At 40.3% G+C, this 18,376-nt stretch overlaps 1 protein-coding gene across 2 annotated transcripts in view; it reads right to left on the bottom strand.

Moving 5' to 3' along the window:
• LOC126162313 (neuropeptide CCHamide-1 receptor-like) overlaps window positions 1–18,376 on the bottom strand; it is a 706,059-nt gene that overhangs the window by 175,022 nt on the left and 512,661 nt on the right. The gene's annotated exons all lie outside the window — the stretch shown is intronic.

Genomic DNA, 18,376 nt, shown 5'->3' with positions numbered 1-18,376 from the left:
CGTAGACAACAACGGCCATGGAGCTTGAAACGTGATTCATACGAAAAGGCCACCTGTCGCCACTCAGTGGACGTCCATTTTCGATATTGGAATGTAAATCACAGCCGTCGTCGCCGATGAACGGCAGTCTCCCTGAGTGCATGAACGAGGCGTCTACTGTGGAGGCTGATATGCAGCGACATTCGCTGAACGGTCTTTCAAATGGTTCAAATGGCTCTGAGCGCTATGGAACTAAACATCTGAGGTCATCAGTCCCCTAGAACGTAGAACTACTTAAACCTAACTAACCTAAGAACATCACACACATCCATGCCCAATGCAGTATTCGAACCTGCGACCGTAGCGGTCGCGCGGTTCCAGACTGAAGCGCCTAGAACCGCTCGGCAACAGAGACCGGCAACAGTCTTTCAGGAAGGAAGGAAGGAAGAGTGGGTTTACTGTCCTGTCGATATCGAGGTCACTAGAGACGAATGGTCTTTCAGGAGACTTTGTTGATAGGCCTCTGGTTTCTGTGTGTGGTCAGTTGCTCAATAGTTGCACGTCTATTTGACTGTACGTATCTCTGCAGCCACTGTTCACTCTTGTCATCGACTACCCGTGGTGCACTACCGTTGCTTCTGCGTCGGTTTGGGATGTACGCTATACATTAACCACGGCGGCACGTGAACAGTTTATAAACTTACCCGTTTCTGATATTCTTCCATCCTTGACCAGAAAGCCAATGACCATGTTCTTCTGGACGTCAGATAAATTGCTCCGTTTCCACAATGCGACAAAAATACACTGCTTTCTGTGTATCTCCGACACGCTTTATATACCCTCGACTGCTAGTGCTGCCACCTGCCGCCTGTGAGTGGTTACTGCACGTTGACGTCGACATAGATGGTGGTCACATTAACATAATTGGACCGTCTGTCTATTGGGACTGGACTAACGATTGCAAGGCAGTTACTGAAACACGAACATCAAGCATCGCTAGAGGCTTGCTTCTTCTGTAGAGGTGAGTGGTAGTAGTAATGGGCACAGTGGCCATTGCACAGGTATACTGAAGAAGTAAAGCATTACGCCCACAGCCCTCCGTGAGATTCAGCGCCGCCTGGTGGCGTTGTGACAATGTAGGACGATGAGGAAGGTACATAAGCGGTGAAGAGACGAATGATGACATTCAAGTGACGACGCACCCCGCAAAAACGGATATCATTTTACGTACGCCATCTTTGACGAAGGAAAAATTGTTGAGGCTCAGTTCCTGGAATGATCATCACTTAAAAAGCTAGTAGGCCGTTCGCTTACTTCTGTTGTGATTATCTGCAGACAACAGTTGAAAGACAGTGAGACCACGAGTAGACGCCAAAGTATTGGGCAGCCACGTCTCACCACAGAACGTGAAGGTCGAACAATTTTCCACAGGTTACGTGTCGATCACTGACGAAGCTGACAACACAGTGTAAGGTGGGCATGTCATTTTGAATTTTGTAAGTTATCATTGTGTACATCAGAGAGAGAGAGCAAGTTATGTTGCTATTCAACAATCTTTGGTGTTCTGGCACAGCCTTTGCATCTGCATAGGCTGATACATTCTCAGTTGAAGAGTGGTAGGCGTAGACGTATTTAGTATTGCTGGGTTGACATGTGGTTGTATTTATTAGACGAAGAAAGATTTATTGCAAAGGATAGCAATGATGAATATGATGTATATAATGAAAAGTGAAAAGAACATAAATATTGAATAATGTTACTTTCTTGAAGAGAAGAAGTTCGAGGGAAGACTTCAGCATTGAAGAGCTAATTTGTCAGAATGATTATTGTCAGATAGTTAGCTTTGTTCACTTGCTCAGAGCTCAGAGAAACACCAGTCCATGTCCCTGGGTCATGCATTAACATATGAACTGATTAAGCTGCTTGGTTTTTATAGAAATTCTCTGTCAACAATGTATCCTTTTTAAATCATTGTTCATTTTATTAAGGTAATGTGGTTCAGACCCATGTTGTGCATGAAAACGATCTGAAGTTTTGCTCTGTATTTTTGAACACATACTTCATTTTAATTCATTGTATTGGAATATCATTTTGTAGGAATAGTTACTCTCCCCATCTGACTGTCTAAAGAAGGTTTATCGTTACATATTACCACATTTCATCATGTTGTACACAGCAGTTTTAATATATTTAGAAGTTTTATTTAAAAAATAGAAATGCCGCTTAGCCCTTGCCTGCTTGCTGTTTGCTGTTGTGCTTCTGAGAAATCTGCATCAATGTTGTCAACGTGTTAGGTAAGTGGAAATTTTGATTAGGGCTAGGTAGCTCTTTTTCTTCAGTTGTCCGTTTAATATAAGGACGGTTGTATTCAGGCCAGTTCTAGTTCAGTTCAAATTTGATTCTGTTTAGTCAAAGATTAGCATACGAATTTATGCTGGATAATAATTTATGGGAACACAGTTTTTTTGATAATATGTAGAGTTCTTGTGGAGTGGGACATGAATTCAGGCTAGATTTCGAACAGAAACACATAATGGGGAACTTAAATATGGCGACCCTTACCGTATAGTTTGGTGGCTCTTTTGCTAATATGTAGTAAGATAGTGTTGGATTTCTCAAAAACAAAAATATTCCACTGCACTAATTTTGCTAATGTTGTATTTCTTTCTCAGGCAATTCATTTCTAATTTTGTGTTCAATTTGAGAAATTTTGCATCGTGTGAACAAACAGCACAACAGTAAAAGAAATTAATGAACAACTAGCAACATTGGCATTAAATTCTGAAGAACAATCAAGCGCAATTAAAGAAAAAGTTGACAACCTGACAAGGAAAATGTAAATTTATCAAACAATGAAATAGAAATCCCAATAACACACTACCCCACAGTTGTCAGACAAGGCAAAATATCAGTCACTAAAAATCTTTAAAGACAATCAGAAAGTTATTAATTGGGAAAATATGCATTATACGAATACTATGAACGAGAAACTCAAGTGTATTGAAAGAAAGCTCAACTGCAAAGACAAAAAGGACGAATTTGACCATTTATATTGAGATAACTCTGGCGACCACATGAATTTATGGCGTTTAGATGGCTTACCACGAGAACAGTACCACACATCCAGATACGACAGTAATTTCCAGTAAACTGAACATTGACAGTATTTTTTTAAAACAGTTCTGAGAGTATACACAGATTATCAGCAATGTGTTGTTCACTTGAGACATATTTTTTGGCTATACACAGTAATGATATTACAGAAACATATAGCAGTTTCTACCACATTTGTAGACATACAGACCGTTAGGATGGTAATGGTGCTGTCTGGAAAGAAAAGTAATAAGTACTTTTATGTAACGAGTTTTTCAGGATCTATTGTGAGGTCGTGAAGTTGCGCTTACTCATGTGAAATATTTTCAGTTATAGCTGTGAGGTGTTGTTAAGTGGAAAAATGTGGACGAAAACCGAGCAGGGAATTGTTATTTGAGGTGTATATTGAGACAAAGACAGCAAATAGAGTTAACATTGTAATAGGACAATGACATTTATGTTGATTAGGCACACAAGATGATCATTAAGAGATGTATGATTCATTCTGTAACAGAATATGGCAATTATTATGATGATTAATATAGAGAATGAGTAAGTTACTAATTATTGGGGAATAGAGACCCTGTTTCTTGTTATAGTCAATTTTTATGCTATGTGGATGCATTTCGTGTTTATAAATGTAAAACGTAAGTTTTTGAAAAGATGTGGATAGATGACAATAGTAAATGAAGGTAATGTGACTTGAGACAACGCAGTTATTTCTTTGATGTAGAATCTATGATTATCTGAAGAAAATTATTCAGCCTTTTATTAAACAAATAGAGTAATTTTTTCATTGGAGCAACACAACATATAGCAGTTATACAAATTTTACAGTATTTCGAGAAGATTGCGTTTTTGTTTTCATTCGTTCACGAAAACATTCAGCAAAGATATGGCTGAGCACTGATTGCTACTCTGTAATGTGACACGCCCTTTCAGTATCTGGTTTCTCACTGAACTTTTTGTGCGTCGACTCTGTGGTAGAGTTTATTTTCTTTTTAATACTGGTAATGACTTTTTTTCTGATTTGTATATAGTGATATGCAGGCAAAATTTAACTGCTACTGAATTCTGCAGATTTAATCTGCCTTTTCTTTGTCTACCAGATGAATTTTACATATGTATGAAACTATGTTATTGTCCATCAGACTAAGTGTAGGTGTTTGGGAAGTTTTAGGAGTGAAAATGAAATTCATGACCTGTGAGGTGTGACTTGGATAGACAATACACACAGAAAAGCAAAAAGTGTCTGGGATACTAAATATGATTTTTTTGTAATTTTTCAATTTTATCCCTTTTGCCATAGGATGGGATGAAATTATTTTACTTATATTCTTCTAATAATACGTATGACATTGCAGGAAAACTGTCTTCTGTTATTTACATATGATGTAACATAATAACATGCATTGCTTTAACTTAAGGATTTTTCAGGTTGAATTTGCCTCTTACACTTACGTAATTTATCGAGTCTATAACACATATTCTCTGTATAAATTGTTACAATAGGATATGGCACCGTTAGTAAAAATAATTATGTTAATTGTAACGCTGAAGTGAGCTCTCATGAGTCATGAAAGATATGTAACGAGAAATCAAACAGAAAACGGTAAGAAAGGATTGTTGTGCAATGTATACATGACTAAAGAAATCGTTACGAAGATGAATTTGGGATGAAACGATTAGGCATGGTAAATATCAGATGAAATACGATTAGGTAGAGGAAATGTGAGAAATGGTTAAGTTGGAAAAGATGAAAAATTGTTATATAGGTCAATGGAGCTAAATGATATGAAGTTATAAGAAAATATTGAATATGTGACAGAAAGAAGAAAAGTTTGATGAAATTATGGGTAAAATGATTAAGTAGAGCACAAAGTAAAGGATAAAATATAACTAGATTGCATGCTCATTGTTGACCATATTAGCTGTAATAATAGACTGACGTTTGACTGACTGCACAAAGAATTCTTTAATGTAAACATTAGTTTTTCCCAAATCAATGTTTTCTGTACTTATATATTTGTGTTCTCCTTATCATTGTGTTTAACCACTATCATCATGTGTTCATTTTTTGTGTGTGATCGCTATCCTTATGTACCTCTCTCTGCCTTCTTTTGTGTGTTTTACTGATGAAAATGCATACGTTTTTATTTGAACAGATATAGAATTTTCTGTGGGTCGTACCGCAGACATATAATAATTTTTTCTTATTATGCTTATCACTGTACATTGTTTCACATGATGTCCTTGTCTGATTATTCTGGAGTACATTATTGTAAAATCATGAGGCAATGGTTTTTACTTTTTTTATAAACAATAGAAGTTTGTTGTTACCATTAAACTACATTTACAATCAATATGTACAACTATGTTAAATCTTATTATTTAATATAGGTAACTGTGTGTGTCACAAATCTAACAAATTATAACTAACTGACCATTCACCAGAAATGATTCAGACTTGTCAGGGAGAAAAAACATGTCACCTGATTATATACTTAAATATCCTTTGCAAATTGGTATACTTCAGCGATACAAGCCGCAACTAATTTTAATAAGAAACTCTTCGATACTACATTACAGCTTTGGAGTTATCAATGGACGTACAGTTCCTTCAAGCAGGTACTACTCATATTTTAGTGTTTGTGTGTGGAGGGTGAAGAGTTATCAGCTGAGAAATAAGCTTAGTCTCGCTGAGTCTGCTTCCACACAACTTCCCGCAACACGGACATAATTGCAACAAGTTGAGGAAAGTCTGGTCTTTTGTAACACGGAAACTCTTTTACCTACTTTCATTGAGCAAATTACAGATGACCTTTCTGACTGTGTTTCAGAAACGTAGGCCATTTAGGAGATGGACACTTTCCAACTTTCTTCTTGTGTGGTACAGAAACGGTGTAGATCACCAATACTATTTACTACAGTGTAAAATACATAAACTTTCAAAATAACCCCTTAAAGAATGTTCTTATAGACATCATGAAATATGATAACGTGCCTGTGATGAATTCTATTGATTACTTCATTCAAATGTTCTTGAATTTTGTAATTGTATTTGTTTACTTATTGTTCTTTAACTCACATTCTTGTAAAGCTATCTTTTCCATTGTGTTTGTAACTTGTATTGTATGTTCCTACTAACAGTGTTTGTAATTTTCTCCTCACCCCTTTCCTATCTGAAATGACCCTTGTACAAAGTTCTACTCAGGGAAGATGGAGGATACGTATGATGGGCATGTCCTTTCCAAAAATGTTCAAATATGTGTGAAATCTTATGGGACTTAACTGCTAAGGTCATCAGTCCCTAAGCTTACACACTATTTAACCTAAATTATCCTAAGGACAATGACACACACCCATGTCCGAGGGAGGACTCGAACCTCCGCCGGGACCTGTCCTTTTCATTTTTGTAAGTTATTAATGTGTGCTTCAGAGAGAGAGAGAGAGATAGAGAGCAAGTTATATTACTGTTAAACAATCTTTGGTCTCGTTGTGGCACAGTCTTTGCCTCTGCTCAGTCTAATACATTCTTAGTTGAAGTGTGGTAGTTGATGGACGCATTTGGTAGTGTTATGTTGACATATGATTGTATCTGTTAGATGAAGAAAGATTTATTGTAAAGGACAGCAAGGATGAATTTGATGTACGTATTGAAAGCCGGAAATAATATAAATTTTGAATAATGTTACATTTCTGAAGAGAAGACGGTTGAGATAAGTCTGCAGCACTGCGGATCTGGTTTGTCTGAATGAGTATTATCAGATAGTTAGCTTTCTTCACTTGCTCAGAGCTGAGAGAAACACCACGCCACGTCCCCAAGTCATACATTGACATATGAACTGATTAAGCTCTATGGTTTTCATAGAAATTCTCTTTTAACATTGTACCCTTATTAAACTATTGTTTATCTTGTTAGGCACAGTACTGTACAGACCTATGTTATGTGTGAAGACGATGCGAAGTTTTACTCTGTCTTTCAGAATACATAATCCATTGTAAAATCGTTGTCTTCGATTATCATTTCGTAGGAATAGTTACTCTCCCCATCCCATTACTTAAAGACGGTTTATCATTACACAAATCTAGCTTGGCCCTTGCCTGCTCGCTGTTTGCTTTTGTGCTTTCGAGAAATCCGCAAAAATGTTGTCACGGTGCGAGGTAAGTAGAAATTTTGATTGGGGCCAGATAACAGTTTTACTACAGTTGCGCATTTAATATAATTTCAGGCTAGTTACAGTTTAAATTGGGTTCTGTTTGGCCAAAGCTTAACATGCAATTTTAAGATGGATAGCAATTTGTGGGTAGATAGTTTTCATAACACGTAGAGTACTTGTAGAGTGGGAGGCGAACTTGGGCTAGGTTTAATACAGAAACAATGCTGGGGCAGACACTTGTCGGACCAAATCATTCGGCGCACATTTTTAAACGTGGGACACCGTAACAGAACGACCCCTACATCTCTGCAAAGTGAAATCGTGGATGTTGGATGGAAAAACGTAGGTACAAGGAAGGTAGAGACGAAAAACGAAAGAAAAAATTCAATTTATCGACGAAAGAAGGAAGTGCAAAAGTGTTCATGGAAAGAAAACCGACGACATCGTCAATGGCGATTGAAGTGCGCACGGGATCATCATTGATGTCTTTGACAAAATTCACAGCACCCACAACCCTCCAGACTATAATTTACGGGATTTTCGTGACGTTTGCGTAGACATCTGATGCTATATACCTCCGGAAAAAGCCAAGGACTTGCCGAATTCATACCACTCAAAAATATTGTGCATTGCGTCCCAAAGGTGGTTCACCACGCTGTGAAGCACGTGATCACGAATTCCTGGTGCTACAGTGTATTCTGGAGGAATGGAACTTAAATCCTACTTTGTACATCCATATTGAGGTTTTGGATAATTTTCCTAAATCACTTGAGGTGAATTCTGAAATTCTCCGTCTCCTTTGCTGAATGGTTAGCTGACTGCCATGCTGAGGACCCGCGTTCAATTCCCGTTACTGCTAGGGATTTTTCCTTGGTAGGAGGGCTGCAACGGGATGCAATCCACCTCGTGATGCCAATTGAGGAGTTACTTGATCGACTGGCAGCGGCTACAAGTCACCGAAACTGACAGCTATCAGGAGAGCGGTATGCTGACACCACGACCCTCCACATAATATTCAACGACGCCACTGGCAGAGGAAGACAAGGTGACATGTCGGTATGGACGGGAAGCCAGAGCCTGTGGTCGCAGAACGTTTACAAATTCTGATATTATTTTTAAGAAGAGGCAACACGTGGCTCCTTGATTCATGCCTATCTGGTCGGAACCTGAAAGCGAAAGAATACAGCGAAAGAATACAGAAGTACCGAGAAACGATGAGACTCGTTTTAATTTCGCTGTAGATGTGGATTATGCGTTGAGGAATACCAAAGAATACAGTTCAGCTGAAAAGGCATGGACATCTCTGAAAAGTGAAATCAGATGTCAGATATAAAAACTTAGGTACAAGGAAGGTAAGGGCGAAGAACAGAAGAAATAAATCAACCGATGGACGAACATCTACATCTACATGGGTACTCTGCAAATCACATTTAAATGCTTGGCAGACGGTTCATCGAACCACCTTCAGAATTCTCTATAATTCCAACTCTTACAGCGCGCGGAAAGAACGAGCACCTATGTCTTTCCGTACGAGGTCTGATTTCCCTTCTTTTATCGTGGTGATGGTTTCTCCCTATGTATGTCGGTGTCAACAAAATATTTTCGCATTCGGAGGAGAAAGTTGGTGATTGGAATTTCGGGAGGCGATTCCTTCGCAACGAAAAACGCGTTTCTTTTAATAATGTCCAGCCCAAAACCTGTTTCATTTCAGTGACACTCTCTCCCATATTTCGCGATAATACCAAACGTGCTGCCCTTCTTTGTACTTTTTCGATGTACTCCGTCAGTCCTATCTGGCAAGGATCCCACACCGCGCAGCAGTAGTCTAAAAAAGGACGGCCAAGCGTAGTGTATACTGTCTCCTTAGCACATCTGTTACAATTTCTAAGTGTCCTGCCATTAAAACGCAGTCTTTGGTTATCCTTCCCCACAAAATTTTCTATGCGTTCCTTCCAATTTAAGTTTTTCGTAATTGTAGCTAGGTAATTAGTTGAATTTACGGCATTTAGATTATACTGATTTATCGTGGAACCGAAGCTTAACGAATTCATTTAAGCACTCATGTGGATGACCTCACACCTTTCGTTATTTAGGGTCAACTGCGAATTTTCGCCCCATTCAGATATCTTTTCTAAATCGTTTTGCAATTTGTTCTGATCTTCTGATGACTTTATTAGTCGATAAACGACAGCGTCATCTGCAAACAACCTAAGACGGCTGCCCATATTGGTTCCCAAACAGTTTATACAGATAAGGAACAGCAAAGGGCCTATAACACTACCTTGGGGAAAGCCAGAAATCACTTCTGTTTTATTGGATGACTTTCCGTCAGTTACTACGAAATTTGACCACAGATCCAGTCACCTAACTGAGACGATATTCCATAAGTATGCTATTTCACTACAAGCCGCTTGTGTGGTACAGTGTCAAAAGCTTCTCGGAAATTCAGAAATACAGAATCGATCTGAAATCCCTTGACAACAGCACTCAATACTTCATGCGAATAAAGAGCTAGTACTGTTTCACGAGAACGCTGTTTTACAAACTCGCGTTGATTGTGTGTCAATAGGCCTTTTCTTCGAGGTATTTCATACTGTACGAACACAATATATGTTCTAGAATCCCGCAACATACCGAAGTTAATGATATGGGCCTGTAATTTAGTGGATTATTGCTACTACCTTTCTTGAATGTTGGTGTGACATGTGCAACTTTATAGTCTTTGGGTATGGATCTTTCGTCGAGCGAACGGTTGTATATGATTGTTAAGTACGGAGCTAATGCATCAGCATACTCTGAAAGGAACATAATTGGTTTACAGTCTGGACCAGAAGACTTCCTTTTATTAAGTTATTACTTATACTTTACTCATGTTGGCAGCTGTTCTTGATTAGAATTCTGGAATATTTACTTCGTCTTCTTTTTTCAATGCATTTCGGAAGGCTGTGTTTAGTAACTTCACTTACGACCAGAATCTCTTTATATTTTCTGCCAAGTTTCTAGACAAAGTTTCGTTGTGGAAACTGTTGTAAGCATCACTCATTAAAGTCCACGCTATATTTCGAGCTTTTGCAAAAGATCGCCAATCTTGGGGATTTTGCGTCTGTTTAAATTTGATATGTTTGTTTCGTTGTTTCTGCAACAGTGTTCTGACCCGTTTTGTGTACCAAAGAGGATCAGCTCCTTCGTTTGTTAATTTATTCAGTATAAATCACTCAATTGCTGCCGATACTATTTCTTTGAATTCAAGCCACGTCTTGTCTACACTTATATTATTAATTCGGAGTGAATGGAGATTGTCTCTCAGGAAGACGTCAAGTGAATTTTTACCTGTCTTTCTTTTTTTAATAGGTATATTTTTCGCTTATTTTTGGAGGATATGGGGATTACAATATTCAGTCTCGCTACGACAACCCTGTGTTCACTAATCCCTGTATCGGTTTTGATGCTCGTTATTAACTCGGGCTTATTTGTTGCGAAGAGGTCAAGTGTGTTTTCACAACCGTTTGCTATTCGCGTGGGCTCATGAATTAACTGCTCAAAATAATTTTCAGGGAATGCGTTAGCACAATTTCGGATGATGCAATTAAGCTTGTATTTTCGCCAACAAATCGAGGGTAAATTAAAGTCACCACCAACTATAATCGTATGAGTCGGGTACGTGTTTGAAGTCAAATCCAAGTTTTCTTGAACCTTTCAGCAACTGTATCATCTGAATTGGGAGACCGGTAAAAGGATCCAATTATTATTTTACTCTGGTGGCCAACGATGACCTCTGCCCATACTAACTCACAGGAACCATCTACTTCAATTTTGCGGCCAGATAAATTACTTCGAACAGCATTAAGCACGCCACAGCCAACAGAGTTTAGCCTGTCCTTTCGGAACACCGTTAGCTTCTTCGCAAAAATGTCGGCTGAGCTTATCTCCGGCTTTATCCAGCTTTCAGTGCCTATAACGATTTGAGCATCAGTGCTTTCTATTAGCGCTTGGAGCTCTGGTACTTTCCCAACACAGCTATGACAATTTACAATTGTTATCCCGATTGTTCCTGTATCTACGTTCTTCCTGTGTTCGGCCTGCACTCTTTGTTACTGAAGCCCTTATTGTGTTTCCCGAGATCCTCTAACCTAAAAAACCGCCCAGCGCACGCCACGCAGCCTCTGCTAGCCGTGTAGCCGCCTCCTGCGTATAGTGGACATGTGACCTATTCAACGGTACCCGAAACCAAACCACCCTTTGCGCAAGTCAAGGAATCTGCAGCCTACACGGTCGCCGAACCGCCTGAGCCTCTGATTCAGACACTCCACTCGGCTTTGTTCCAGAGGTCCGCAGTCGGTCCTGTAGACTACGGCGCAAATGGACAGCTCTGCTTTCATCTTGCAAGCAAGACTGGCAGCCTTTACCACTTCTGTTAGCCGCTCGAAACCAGAAAGAATCTCTTCTGATCCAAAGTGACACACAGCATTGGTACCGACCTGCAGGTGGCTGCACCCTGTGCTCTTCATGGAATCCGGGTGGACCCCTTCCACATCCAGAATGGCTCCACCCCGTAAGCACACGGAGTGCACGTTAGTTTTCTTCCCCTTATTGGCAGCCATGCCCCTGAGGGGCCCCATAACGCACCTAACGTTGGAGAACTATCAATAATCCCACCCTCTGTGATTATTCGGATCTTGCAGTCTGAGAGGTTTCCTCTGAAACAGGACGGGCGACAACAGCTGGCTCAGCGACAGTGTCAGCCACAGACAGGACCAGAACATGTTTGTCAGACAAACCGAGGAGACCTTAGGTGCAGCCGCCTGGGAAGACTTTCGGCCCTGCTACGCCCAAGGGCGACCTCCCACTCGACCACAGGTGCGAGCAGTAATTGGGCTGGCCACTGGTGAGGACCGACCGGAGGGTACGGATGGATCCCGATCCCGACGGTCGGTCCACAACAGTGGCGCCCATCCACTGAATCCTCAGGCGGGGTAAGCGAAGCCATCACAGCCTGAAGCTGAGAGCGAACTGTCACCAACTCGGCTCGAATCAGCAGTCTCTGTCCATATTAAAGACCGTGGACAACTGAACTCTGCAGATAAACGGGCTATCAGTACGTGTTGCGCAACTCTACTCTAGACCCTGACGAAAACTGTGTCTAATAAATTAGATTAATACGCAAAGATTCAAAAACCTAACTAACGAAACACTCAGTCGAAACTAAATAATTCGTCCCCTGTTAGGAACTTGTAATATGTCTCAAAATCGGTTTGCTTTCCGACGCAAACGAAAACACGAGAACTGTGGCTATGAGACGTTAAACTTACACGCATAAAAATCAAGAAACTAAACTATTAAATCACACAGATGATATTATAAAATTCGCTCCTGGTTAGGAACTCGTAAGAGTCACATTATTGTTTACTTACTTGTTGCTGCTTGTGTCTCGGCCGGCTACTGCTGGAAGTACAAAAGTATTCGGGGAAAGGAAGGAATACAGGTATATAAATTACTTAATAATGACATAAATTGGAAGTGCAGGGAAGCCAAAGCAAAACAGCCACGGGAAAAATGTAAAGAAACTGAAAAAGAAATGATTGTCCGAAGGGAGTGTTTCAGCACATAGAAAAGTCAGAAAGAACAGTTGGTGAAACTGAAAGCAAATGTGGTAAAATTAAGAGCGCTATGGGAATTCCACTGTTAAAAGCAGTAATAAAACGGATAGGTGGAAAGAGTACGTTGAAGGACTCTATTAAGGGGAAATTGCCAGATATTATAGAAGAAGAAACTGAATTTAATATGGAAGAGAAAAAGGATCTAATATTAGTCAGAGTTTAAAAGAGCTTTGGAAGATCTGAGATGAAATTAGAAGAATGGATAGATAACTTTATATCGGAATCTCTGAAATCATTGGTGGAAAACAAGTATTGAAGTTGGTGTGTAAAATCCGTGAGACTAGAGACATACCGTCAGAATTTCAGAAAAATACACCCACACAGTCCCGAAGACAGCAAGACCAGATAAGTACGACAATTATCGCACAATCAGCTTAACACTTCATATATCCAAGTTTCTGGCAAGACTAATATCCAGAAGAATGAACAAGAAAATTGAGGATGTGATAGGTGACGATCAGCTCTGCTTTAGGAAAGGTAAAGGCAACAGAGATGCTGTTGATAATGACAGTAAGACTGGAAAAAACAAAAATCGAGACACGTTCGTAGGATTTGTCGATTTGGAAAAGGTGTTTGACAAGGTAAAATGGTGAAAGATGTTCAAAATTCCGAGAAAAACAGGAAGACGGCATAGGTAAAAGACAACTGTTGTACAATATGTAGAAGAACTGAGAGAGAACAATGAGATTGGAAGACCAAGAACGATGCTCTAGCCGGCCGCGGTGGCCAAGCGGTTAAAGGCGCTACAGTCTGGAACCGCGAGACCGCTACGGTCGCAGGTTCGAATCCTGCCTCGGGCATGGATATGTGTGATGTCCTTAGGTTAGTTAGGTTTAAGTAGTTCTAAGTTCTAGGTGACTGATGACTTTAGAAGTTAAGTCCCATTGTGCTCAGAGCCATTTGAACCATTTTGAACGATGCTCTAATATTAAGATCGGGGTAAGAGTATGATGCAGCATTTGGCATCTTGTTTTCAATATATACGTGGTGGAAGCAAAGGCGGAATTTAAATAAAAGTTCAAGAAGAGGACTACAATTCAGGTTGAAAGGATATCTGTAATAAGATTCACTGATGACATCGCTTTTCTCAGTGGAAGCGAAGAAGCATTACGGGATAGGCCGAACGAAATGAATGGTCTAATGAGGGCAGAGTATGGAGTGAGAGTAAAGTGAAGAAAAACAAAAGTAATGAGAAATAGCAGAAATAAGTATATCGAGAAGTTTAAGTAGACGAAGTTATTCTGCTACCTAGGCAACAGAAATATGTCGTGATGGACGGAGCAAGCACAAACAAAGAGGCCATTCCCGGTTAAGAGAAGCCTTCAGATATCAATCATAGGCCTTAATTTGAGAAAGAAATTTGTAAGAATGTATGTTTCGGGCACAGCAATGTGCATTAGTCAATCACAGACTGTGTAAGAACCGAAACAGAAGAGAATGGAAGCATTTGAGATGCGGTGCTAGAGAAGAAAGATGAAAAATAGGTGCACTGATAAAGTAAGGAATGATGAACTTCTCTGCAGAAATGGTGAAGAAACGGTCGCATGGTAATCACTGACAAGAGGAAGGGAGAAGATAATAGGACGGTGTTAAGACATCAGGGATTAACCTCCATGGTCCTATAGGGAGCTATAGAAGGTAAGCAGTGTAGTGGAAGTCAGCGATCGGAATAAATCCAGTAAATAATTGACAACATAGCATGCAATTGCTGCTCTGAGAAGAAGAGGTTGGCTCACAAGAGGGAATCATGACATGCTGCATCAAACTAGTCAGAAGGCTGATGAATCAGAACAATCAAGTAAACGCGAAACAATGAATTGTGACCTTCCTTTGGTGAACCAGGTCAAAGCGAATCTTTGGTGTAGCTGATAGCGGAGTACAGTACGGGGACCAGACTTTTGGAAAATACGCCTCCACAGATAATTATCCGTTAGTGTGTCTTTGTCAACACATGAGATGTCAGCAATGACGGCAATAACAACGGAAATAGTCTCCTTCGAGAAAAAAATCATTGACTTGCCTCCAGTTCCCTACAGACAAATTATTGTGATATATGTACTTCTACTATCACTTCTTCGTTTAGAATGGGCGTCATCGGCTATCACCAAAATGAGACACAATACAAGCTCAACATCACCAGCACTTCTTTCTCATGTGCTACGTGAGGATCGAGGAAAGTCTGCCACTTGCGTCGAAGCACTGTGGTGGTGACGCGACAAATTATTCGCTACACCTTTGTACTTCCATTCAGCTAACTGGAAATGTTTATTATTTTTTCTGTTGCATTTAATACTTACAAGTATCTCGATGTCTTAGTCATAATATATTTTGAACAAGATCTTTGTTGTTTCTGACCTACGTAGTCATAGTTTTGTTAAGTTGGAATAGTAATACAGTGGCTCGCCAAGTGTATTAATTCCATTTCACATCCTGTTTTTGTTTTCTATTACTTTCTTCATTCATCTGTATTGTTTTAGTTAAACAATTCTTTTTATCGCTAACTTCATTATGCTAGTGTGTTTTCCACCGTTAAGTATTTCATCAGTTAGTCGTTACCATCAATTTCTGCTCTTAGTAACCCGAAAAACAAAACCGAATCGAAACGCTGTCCGCATGACATCATTTCCTAGGTGGTCTCTAGGAGAATACAAGAACAGGCAGCATTAATTGCTATTTTTATTATTTACTGAGATGTGTATAATGAAAGTTTGTATAGAACTAACATACCTATTTGAATACGATAAGTATGGTGCTTGCAGATTTACATGAAACAACGCAACTTGTAAGTAGGCTGTTTAGGTTCTTATATTGGTAACGCCACCGCCACGTAGCGCGCTGTATGAAAATCACTGGCTGTGCTGCGTGCAGTCTGTGGCTGGGTGACATTGTTGGAATTTGCTATTGTAGTGTTGGGCAGTTGGCTGTTACCAGCGCGTAGCGTTGTGCAGTTGGAGGTGAGCCGCCAGCAGTGGTGGATGGGGGAAGAGTGATGGCGGAATTTTGAGGGCGGACGATCTGGACGTGTGTCCATCAGAGACATTACATTTGTATAACTGGATGTCACGAACTGCTATATATATATATATATATATATATATATATATATATATATATATATATATATATATATATATATATATATATATAATGACCTTTGGAACACTATTAAGGGCCGGCAGTAGTGGCCGTGCGGTTTAGACGCTTCAGTCTGGAACCGCGTGACCGCTACGGTCGCAGGTTCGAATCCTGCCTCGGGCATGGATGTGTGTGATGTCCTTAGGTTAGTTAGGTTTAATTAGTTCTAAGTTCTAGGTGACTGATGACCTCAGAAGTTAAGTCGCATAGTGCTCAGAACCATTTGAACCAACACTATTAAGGTAAATACATTGTTTGTTCTCTATCAAAATCTTTCATTTGCTAACTATGTCTATCAGTAGTTTGAATCTTTTATTTAGCTGGCAGTAGTGTCGCTCGCTATATTGCAGTAGTTCGAGTAACGAAGATTTTTGTGAGGTAAGTGGTTTGTGAAAGGTATAGGTTATTGTTAGTCAGGGCCATTCTTTTGTAGGGATTTTTCAAAGTCAGATTGCGTTGCGCTAAAAATATTGTGTGTCAGTTTAGTGTTGATCAGAATAAGTAAACAGCGAAATGTCTGAGAACGTTCAGTTTTGCTCAGCTGTTTGAAAAGCAAATAACGTAAGAGGTTTATCAGCACAGTAATTCATTAATTTTTCTAAGGGGACGTCTCATAAACTTCCCTGGATTATTATTTACTGACTGCTTTGTATGTATCGTATTTTACGGACCATAAGACGAATTTTTTTCCTAGAAAAATTGCCTACAAAATTCAGGTGCGTTTTACACTCGAAATTAATATAAAATGTCCAATTTTTTGTTTAAAATTCCCGCCAGTATTAAAAATGGCCATATGTTCAATGCTGCGCGTAATCCATCTTTATCTGGCCAAAAATGTTCAAATGTGTGTGAAATCTTATGGCACTTAACAGCTAAGGTCATCAGTCCCTAAGCTTACACACTACTTAATCTACATTATCCTAAGGAAAAACACACACACACACACATCCATGCCCGAGGGAGGACTCGAACCTCCGCCGGGATCAGCCGCACAGTCCATGACTGCAGCGCCCAAGTCCGCACGGCTAATCCCGCGCGGCTTTATCTAGTAACATTGGGGTCAAATGCCAGCAGCAGCGCACCGATGCGACGAACATGAGTTGCAGGGATTAGCAAGCTTGCTCACACTATCTCCCTCCTGCCCCACCACAACAAACCCATAATGTTGTAGAGCTTTGATGCGTCCTTGAAGTCTACGGTGCCAGTGGACTTGAAACAGTGCAATGTCGGTAACAGTGCAGTATCGATAGCAGTGCAATTTTTTGTTAGTAGCTATTTTCCCAAGGGAAAAAATAAAAGGTATTTATATGATGCGGGCTATAAAGTGAAAGTAACTTCATTTGAAGAAGAACATGGAAACAGATGACTGAGAGGTAATTGTGTACATGAAGGACGAAGATGTAGATTGTTCATAACTTTTGTTTCATTAAAAAGAGCTAGCTTCAGTTTTTAAGCCCGATTGTAATGTAATGAATTATCCGTGGTTAGCAGTAGGGCAGAGAAGCTGGAAAAACTGACTTCTTACTCCAGGATAAATTTTCAGTGTGTAGCGAAGCAAGCGATTATTTGCAGCTTCCTGGCAGATCAAAACTATATGCCGCACTTGAACCTGGGACTGACGCCTGTGCAAGTGCTCTGCTGACTGCGCTGTCCTACCATGACTCACGACTCGCCCCTCACAGCTCAGCTTCGGCCATTACCTCATCTCCCAAGTTACTGAAGTTAGGAACTGGCGTGACTTCTCTCTGAATAACAAATAGCTGACACGCTTGACGCCGCTCTGTTCCCGAGGGTCCAATAAGCAAAGACGCAACGCAGCTGACACCTACAAGGAGCGTGCAACGAAATATGAGGGCAGCCACCAGACATACGAGCCGCCTGCGCTCTGTGGACGTGCGGACACAGTAGCTGTCAGTGAGACCTCATTTCGTAAGGAATAATGTCTTACGTAGTGACTTCAGAACGTAAGCTACACGTTTCGCCGTTAGCTAAGACCACTGCGCAGCAAGAACCGCGCATTGCCAGAATAGAGTATGTGTTACCAATTTCCTGTGGCCAGTTCTGCTGCGATGCGGGTAATGTAGCATCACAGGTTGGGAGTAAAAGGGCGCGGTAGCTGAAACGTACTCCGGAGTTGAAGTACGCACAAAGGTACGGTTCTTCTGGACAAAACGTCTGAACTGCACACACATTCACCATGAAATCTTGGCGAAGTGAGCACCAAATACAATGTCACGTCGAGTCATAGCGCAATGGTGCCAACATCTTTATAAAAGCAGAACAGGCGTCGCTGACAGGGAAGCTCAGATTTTGCATGATGTGATTTACACCTTTTCGGCAAGCTGAAAGAAC

The sequence above is a fragment of the Schistocerca cancellata genome, chromosome 2, assembly GCF_023864275.1.
Source record: "Schistocerca cancellata isolate TAMUIC-IGC-003103 chromosome 2, iqSchCanc2.1, whole genome shotgun sequence".
Lineage (NCBI taxonomy): Eukaryota > Metazoa > Arthropoda > Insecta > Orthoptera > Acrididae > Schistocerca > Schistocerca cancellata.
This window is presented reverse-complemented; position numbering and strand designations above follow the sequence as displayed.